Here is a 9,445-nt window from a genome sequence, read left to right as displayed (position 1 = left end):
CACCCGCTCCCAATGTAACTTAGAAATAAGAGCAAGCTTCTCACATAGGCAAACAGCACTGGCACCCCCCTGCGGCCCTACCTGCCCAGCAAGGAAAAGTCCACTGATGCCATTATTGCTTTGCCTAATGTTTCTGCCTGCAACCAGCTAAGTGCTGGGGAAGGAGGAATGTGTCCAGATATTGTCCTGTCTTGCACCCTGCAAAAATGGCAGGTGGGGCTTGGTGCAATACAGGGCAGTGGCAGATGTATTCCTGGGTCCCTATCTTTAGAATAAAGTATAATAGAATATTTCCATTGGAAAGGACCTACAACAATCATCCAGTCTGACTGACCAATTCAGGGATGACCAAGTGTTAAGGCACGTTATTAAGGGCATTGTCCAAACGCTGACAGGCTTGGGGCATCAACCGCCTCTCTAGGAAGCAGGTTCCAATGTTTGACCACCACCTCAGTCAAGAAATGCTTCCTAAAGTCCAATATAAACCTCCCTCCAACAGGATGCTGAATAGTCAGGATCCTGACCCAGCTCCTCCTTGTCTCAGGAGTGGGGAGGCCTGTGGAAGGTGTGGTTTTCTGTTGATTCAACAGGAGGGCTAGGTGACCTTACTAAACAAGCAAATAAACCTCAGGAGGTTAATTCATCTTCACCGACATCAGCTGCAGAAATCTCCAGTTCTGCTTTTGCTTCTTTAAACACCAAACACCAAATTCTTTTTGCTAAAGGTGAAAGAGGCTGGCCTGTTTTGGGAAGGATGTCCAAATCCTCCTGTCCTGATTACTCTCAACATACCCCATTATTTTAGAGTAATTCAGCTTCAAAAACCAGGAGGGAGAAGTCACTGGTACTTTTTTAACTCAACTCATGTTGAGCATGTGATTTCTTTCTTCTATTCCCAAATAAATAGTTATATAAAAATGTGAAAAATATCTACAATGGCCAGGATTTTCCTTCCAGGTTTAAAATGGGGCTGGTCCAGTCACTGCTTTTGACCTCCTGCCTGCTCTCTTCACCAAGAACCTTTAAAGAAATACGGTGTTTGTTTTAACCACTTACCCTTCCTACCCCACTCTGGTAGTTACAGCCAAAGGATTTGTGGGGAAGGTGAAGGCAGGGCATAACGGTTTAACTTTCATAAAGGTGTTGGAGAAAGGGAAAGCAAACTAAACTCACAAGAAACATCCGTTTATGTGGCATTTGGTATTATGGCTGCTTTTGTTTGTGTGTCTGTGCCTTCTGGACTATTTTGGAATATATTAAAAAGACTGATTGCTGCTGTTCTAGAATAGGTTTTTAGTATGGGGGAGAAAGAACAGAGAAAAAAAAGATTCAGAGCAGTGTGTGACTCAGGTCGGTGCCTAAACTCCAGACCCATCTCTACCATTGACTTACTGATCAGCAGTCTTTCTTAACCTGGGAAATAGATAGCGAGTGGGTATGTAATTTTTTCATTAGGAACAAGCAAAGATGTAGCACTTCGCAAAGGCCAATTAATTTTCTAATTCTAAAAGGCCAGAGGAAGACTATATTCAGTGCAATTAGTGGTTAGTCTTTCTTTCAGAATGAGGAAATCATGAATAAAGCCTTTAAAACTCTTCTTGAACTACAGAAAAAGTGATAATGCTTAAATAAATTTAAGATGTCAATGCTGAGTATTTTACTGACTGTTGAATGTGAAGCAATACATCCTTAATTAATTATACTTTAAACCACTTAATAAGCATCCAAATTGCTGACAAGAGCAGTCAGAGCCCTTAAATTAATTTGCATCTTAATTTAATCAGTGATGTAAAAGGTAAAATATCTGATGAATAGAGCAACTGAAACTTAAAGGGATAGAAACAACAAAGTTAAACCAAGCAAAAGATTTCTTGGCCTACAAGAACTGTAATTTGATTTGTTTTCCTGGGTCAGTAACGTAATATTATAGCATCTGTACATCCCAAAAGACTTATACAAACGTGTGAATGTGAGGAAATGTAATAATTGTCTCCTGTTAATAATCAACAGCAACAATGGGCCTTTTGGAAATCAGTCACTATTGGAGGCATTATTTTAGTAATACTTTGACTCAGGTATCAAGACAAGCAGTTTCTTCTGAGGGTCCAGCCAGTCTTAAGTATTTCTACATCCAAAGAGCCTGAATTTACTAAAAGAGAAGAGATATATGTGCAACAAAATGAATTATAACCATCTAGGGTTGCACATAATAAGGAGATGGATTTAAAAAATAAAAAAAATAAAAATAGGAACAGGCAAACCCACAATAGTAGCAGATAACTATGTTATCATGACAGGAAGTGTATACCTAAAGAATATGGATGCTGTTTGTTGTAGGGAGTAATCTGAAACTATAACTAACAAAAATTCGTTTTAGAAAGAGGAAGTGCATAGAAGATTAAAGCTATTAAGATCACACGTCCTGTACAGGCTTAGACATATTAGTTTGATACAAGAACAGACAAGACACATCCAAAATGACTAAATCACACTAGAAACATGATAACCTGTATTATGTCAACACCTGCAAAGCCTATTGTTATGTACAAAGTGAAAGATTAGAACAGTTAGTTACACAAAAAATGGACTTTTTATGGGCAAGTGGCATGATTTTCAGTTGCATCAGCTCAGCACAGTTGCAGAACTCCACAAAGGTTGTGTTATCACTTCTGCATATCTTGATGTGTTTTTACCCAGTAACAGCCAATCTGGTACAAAATCCTGATGAAGACATAATGCCTGTGGGTGCTATCTTGAAATACCCAAGGTAAATCCCAAGCAGGGGTTAAAGTGACTGAACATCATTAGGGTAGATTTCCCAGGATTTTGTTCACTTAGAGTATAATAAAGACTTATTAATGAAGATTCATAAATAGCACCTTTTATTTCTTGGACACAAGGCTTGTTGTGTAACATCAGCTCAGAGAAGAGACTCCCAGCAACTGAGAAGCCATCAATGCACCACTGCCATTTTGATAACAGCTGAGAAAATAGGAGGACAAAGAGGAGCTGCAGCAGGAAGAAATGTTGCTAAATTACAACAACTGAAATGAAAATAATACTATATCTACAACAACCCACTGTACAATCACTAGTGAGTTATTGTTATGTATTTACGCACATATTACAAGAAATTGGCCTACTAACATAAGGAGACAGTCATTGCACTTACATAAATGATACAGTTACTGGTGGGGCAAAGAAGCTAGTGAAAACCTATTCGGAAATCATTTGTTGAGGGAGAAGCGTTACCTGGACATGGTAGTAGACACTGTGCGCTAGAACAACTGACAATGCTGGACAAGCATGGCCAAGAAAGGGAACTCGCCTCCTTGTGGCTTTCAAAAATTCTCCCAATTAATGAAGAATCGGAAAAAAGTCAGTTTCAGATACTGCGGAGGTGAATGCAACCCTCTTCCAGCGTTGGCAAGACACTTCCTTGAACTGAAACAGGTCAAGATTTTTATCCAGTCAAGATGGGCAGTGTGGAGAAGGGATGTTTCTGGAAAAGCACAACACAACCTAACAAAAGTTTGGTAACCGATAGACTGCATCTCCCAGACCTCCTCGGAACAGATGTCACATGGCAAACTTCAAATCGGTAGGCTGAGCTTTGAACACACTAGGTGAGAAGGGGAAAGGGGTGCGGGGTGCCCAGAGGGCTGTGCCACTCCCTTGCAATGAGAGGAACTTCACTGCAAGCTGCAGTGATGTCATGCCTGCAGTCAGGACTTCCCTGCCACTGGCACCAAGTGTGTGGCAGAATGGCCATTTGGAGGTGATGGGGAGTTGGAGGGGAGGGGGGGCTGCCTGTCAGGTATCCACTGGATGTGTGGCCGTGAGCTAGCTGTCCTGGCTGATGACAGTTTAGCAGGGCTAGTTTCTGACCAGCTGAGTGCACCTACAGCAGAAAACAGCTGTAGGTGACCAGATGAATATTTACCTACTGACCACGTTTGGAAGCTTTAGTGATCTTTAGATAGCTTACTACAGCACACTCAGCCTATTATTTCATCAATGTTAAGCCTATCAGCTTATCAGTGTTATGAAAGGCAAGAATTGGTCCAGCAAGAAAATGCCATTTAAGCCTCAGCCATCTCTGGTAATCCTCTTTTCTTGGTCTGATCCTCCATTTCACAGTGTTTTGCAGGCGGTGAGTAGGGAATAGCTGCTGCTGCTAGGTTTCTGCAGTGGGAGCTGTTTGCTGACACCTTTGTGTTTGCATGGGACTAGCTGCATCCTGTTTGTTCAATGGAGAAGGAAGTCTGTTCAAGAAAGTCAAGGGCACTGGACCAGCTATGGCCATGCAAACAGGGACAGTTGCTGCTTTCATCCTTTCCCCCTGCTTTCACTAAAATGGTGGGAGGTACCTCCTAACAGGACAAGAAGAGGGCTTACCTCCCTAAGCCTGTGCTATGCCAAGGAGCCTTTTGCATACTTGCTCAGATGGTTCAAAAAGGCATCAAGTATAGAAGTGAATAATCTTTCCTGCAGAAGAAATAATAATAATTAAAAAGTGAAGCTATATCTGGTGCTTTTACAGTCAGTAAAATTAGGATACCCATGCAAAGCATGTTCCCCCACTGGGTCTGTAAATAAGCACTGCGTCGGTGCTTACAGGAAGGCTGCAAGGCATGGAAAGATAGCCAGACTTCCTCTCCCCACACACACTTCCTCTTCAAAGCCAAACAGTCTTAGTCAGCATCGGAAAAAACTATAACATTCTTACTGATCCTTACGGGTTGTTATTAGAATAATTGGATTTACATCAAATAAGTGACTTCAGTCTCCATAAGTCTGGCCTAAACATGGGAATCACAGAAACTGAGGAATCAAAACTGATACAAAAACATAGCATGAAAAAGAAATATTAAAAAAATGCCAGCAGACAATTCCTTTAGGTTCCTTCATATATATCCACAAGCAACCCAGTATTACAGTTCAGAGATTGAATTCCTTGTGTTACAGAGCAGGTGCATGAGTTACTGACTCCTTGTATCAAGGCAGATTTGAGTAGCTACAGGGAATGTCATGCAGCCTATTGTTGAAAGCCTTGGTAAGGTGGGAATCGGAAAGAAAGTAAAAAGAGGAGGTGTAAACAGTCGTATGCTGAAGAGATGGCATTTTTACATCTTCAGAACACCTTTCCTTTCCAGTCACCCTGTAGCACCTGCAAACTACCATTTTCCTGAGTCAAGCATTGTCAATTTATTAAAGACTAAGCAAACTCAGCAACCGATGGGAGCAGCCATAAAGGCAACCTGGTTGTAAAGGAAAAAATGCAGAACAGGAGATGCCTGCTGAAATATTGACAGGGAAAATGCCTGCCAGCCTGGAAACCAGAAGCATCCTGGAGAAACTCAGCTGGAATCATTGAAGTGCAGCTGAGTGCCAAAAAACTGGAGACATCCTGAGATACCATTGGTAATCACAAAACTAAGGAGCTGTAACAGCAACTTATCACCTAGAAAGGTGAAAAACAGTCTGGAAAAGGGAGGAAACATCATGTGAAGGTAGGAATTGTCAGATGCCAGTGTCTGTTCCACATGGAAGAAAAGGGAAGTAGTCCGGAAAGATAAAAATCGGTTTGAGAAAATAGAAATCATCATAATCTATTGGCTGTCCAAGGTGAAAAATAGATATGGGTATATATTGTTGTGTAGGTTAAGAGAATATCAACATCTTTGAACCATTTTTGTTAACAACTTTGATGAAATGCCATCTGCTCATATTACATGAATTACAATATTTATTTACCCTCTGCTTGTTCTGCCACCACAGTGACATGCTCTGCTCCTAGGTCTGTGCTGATGTCCTTCATTATGCAACCTCCACACAAAGCTGTTCTGACATGCAAGACAGACCATGATGGCAAAAAAATCCTGTTCCCTCCCTTCACAGTAGTCGGCAGTGTGCAACGTCCTTGGGTGCTGGCTCCTTGTGCCAAGGCCTGCAGAGAGAGTTTAAAAAACAACACCAGACAAATGCTGTCTGGAGAGTTTGTGCCTGGGATGTATCCTCGTCATAAATGTACTCAGGCGTGTGTGGGTTCTGTACACGGCTTTGGAATTTGTCCTTAACTGAGTTATTTGGCTTTTGGGTTTATTTTCAGAGTGATCATTCTAGATTGGTAACATGGATACATTTAAAATTCTGTACAGAGCAAACACTGTCAAGGTGCCCAAGATGAAATTCGACAATGCTGTGCATCCCTGAAGTGCAACATCTGAGGTGGATTCATTGTCCTTTTAAAATTAGCAGTTAGCTGCTGATCTGTTAGCAGGGTAAGGTCAGGCTGATCTGCCTCTTGATTGTATTGCATTCTCTAACTCTGCTATACTGTTTTTGAACAAGTAACGTTAGCAAATGCAGTGATGCAATGACATTCTTATTTTACTTCTACTCCCGTCTCAATAATTCCTAACAATTCTCGTTGCCTTTTTGACTAATGTTTTTTTCTAAGACCTAGTCATACTGACCCCCATACTGCTTTCCCTTGTGCTGAATTAGTCCAGCACTGCATAGATACTTATGATTATGCTTCCATGGTGGCACTATTCTGCAACATGCCCTTGTTTTGGTCAGATAAAAGCTTATCTGATGGGCTATGAAACAGGAATGAGTCAGGGAGGAAACTTTTTCCGGAAGCAAATTTTCCATTGCACCTCAGCAGCTTTCCCTTCTTTGCTGACCCCTGAGAGATGAAACTAGGAGACAAATAAATTCTATGTTCCACGCATCTCTCCTGTTCATCTAGCTGCTTCAGTACAGTTTCCACAGCTAGAGTATAAATGATTTGTGCTTTGAGGAAAATCCTACTTTAGTGACATCTTTCTTTTGGGGATGTCCATAAGCACATGGAAAGAATCAGGTCTGTGAAAACTTGGGAAGCAGGTGTTGGATCAGGGTTGGAGAAATTCCCTCCTGCAAGGAACAGATTACAGCTTGCTACTGCAAGGCTGTTGCCTCTCTAATGTTTGGAGAGCAGAGGAGCCATTAGTCTCATCTTCCCTTCTTTTACAGAAAAATAAGTGCTGAAGTAACAGGGATCATTCACACTTACGTGCGATGTGTTTCCACCTGCTCCACTGATGAGCAGTCTGGGATAGATGGTTAAAATTTGCTCATCTATCTAAAAGTTCCCTCACATCTGAGTTGGTTAGATAGGCACTAGATACGCTCCATACCATAGTCTTATCTGCTGTTACAAAAGATCCCAGGGAGAAACATGGGCACTGAGAGAAGTGCAACATTTTTGATTTCCTTGCAAGGAGGAGGAGTTTATCAAAACTGCAACGCCAGGTTGGCTGGCAAAGAAAATAACTTTCTGTGGTAGACTTCTTTTAATTCTTTGCATGCTTTCTCCCCTCCTGAGCATGAGGCAGGGAAAAAAAGGGGACATTTTTTGTTATGCTTATTTGCAGTCTAATTTCCCAGGCCAAAAGATAGTCTGAATGACCTAATTCTCAATATATTACAGGACCAAGGTGAAGTATGAATCATAGAGGATCCAATAATTCTGTTTCAATGGGACAGCTTCTCAGGCAGTATTCTTTGGTTGAGAATTTTCACGTAAGTAAAGGAAGCTGAGTTGCAAACAAAACGCTACTTTCTAAAATGTGGTTTTCACAGTGTATTTTTGGTCTGATAGATTGCTAGCTTTTTTATGTCTACTTAAGGCCTGCTGATCTCCATACACTGTGTTCTCTCAAAGCTCAGTTCTTTGCAGCTCTGAGAATAAAATAGAGCAGTTTCTCCCATTGACTGACTGGAATAACCTATGATGCATGAATAAGTCTAAATGAAATAATAATATCCTTAGCAGTGAAAACAGGATTGGTAATAACAATAATTGAGCAGATTTATTGCCATCTCCTTGGACTTGCCTGCTGAAACAGCCTGCTATTTTGCTTAAGCTTGTACCAGAGGAATTACTGGTTGGTAATCCATCATTAAACATCATTTAGAACGATGGATGAAAATGTCATCTTTTCCAACATAATCAATCTATATCTCATTAACATATTATTTATGATTTTTATAATGGCAACTGCAGGGGTTTCCAGGGGGAAATGGAGGCATCAGCTGTTGTTGAAATGAGATGAGATATACTGTGTCTTATGAGCTGATAATTGCATATAAAAAATACTTGCCCATAGTATTGATGTCTTTTACCATTTTACAAATGAATTGAGTGCCTTGGCTTTCCCTCTTGCTGTGTATGACAGCTCTTCCTTCTATTCATTTTGTTACCAATAATTTAGTGAGAAAAATATTAAGAAGTAAGTAAAAATAAGCATTTTGAAATGATTTCTTGAGACATGATGTGGGGAAAGGCCCTTGAATGTGAAGAAATTAGAAAGACTTTACTGTTCTGTTGCTGTTTGCTGAAGACTTTGGGCACTTTTTCCTCCCCTCAGTCCTTATGCTGACAAACTGCTGCATTTCTTCAGTTACAGCATAGTTGCCTTTTAAGGATACTTTCTGCTGTGTGCTGCCTCAAAAGTGAATGAGAAGCAAACCTTGATTCATGGAATTAATGCAGCTCATGGTGCAGCAGTAGTCACGGTCACAATGTCAACTGTTGTCTCAGTTAAACTACTTTTGAGAATAATTTTATGCCTCAGCTCATAAACATCAATGAAGGAAAATGAGTGGTAAATGGCTGTCTAGAGTACAAAAGATCAACTCATATTTCAGATGAAAATGAAGACAAAATGTAGCTTTGATTTGCCTGTGGAACTGCACCACTGGCAGAAGGGAACTAGATCAATAGGTGGCTGGCCACAGGAAACAGTTGCTGGCCACAGGAAACAGCAGCCAATGCGAAAGAAAAACTGTCATAGTGCAATCCTTATCAAGTTATCTTCATTATACACCAGACCAATTATAAATGTATATGCTGGAGAGCGAGGGGCACTTTGAGTTCCTGGTCCTGTTTGTGCTCTGAGTACAGTGTGGTCACAAATTATTTATTTATAGCCAGGAAATACCTTCAGTGTTAATCTCTCAATCTTTTTATAGGTAACCCATAACTGGGAACTTTCTCTTAAGGCTGCTTTACTCAGAATTTAGTCAGAAAGGGCTGTATCAAAACTTCTCCTTCTTCCTGCTGAAGAAGAATCTGCTAGCACTTTTTGTGGTTGCTGTTGAAGCTTGACTGAACGATTTACTGTGTATCCTTCAGAGGGTATTTCTACATTATTCAAAACATTTCTGAGCTTATTTGATCAAAAGCAACTGCTGGCTGTGAAGGAAGCTTCTAGCTAGCTTTCCAGGTGGCAGGCAGCTTGTGTGTATGGCAAACAACACATAAACCACAGTGATTTCATATTTTACCCCACCCTAGATCTGGAGAGAGAAATATTTTACTTCTTTCAGTTTTCTGTAATTTGTAGAGCTTCCCCTTTGTGAATGCGAGGTGAAGGTCTGTATACACAAGACA

The sequence above is a fragment of the Pezoporus flaviventris genome, unplaced genomic scaffold (assembly GCF_033815535.1).
Source record: "Pezoporus flaviventris isolate CSIRO_AGI_PZ_B2104156 unplaced genomic scaffold, CSIRO_AGI_Pfla_v1 ptg000007l, whole genome shotgun sequence".
In the NCBI taxonomy this organism is placed as follows: Eukaryota; Metazoa; Chordata; class Aves; order Psittaciformes; family Psittacidae; genus Pezoporus; species Pezoporus flaviventris.
This window is presented reverse-complemented; position numbering follows the sequence as displayed.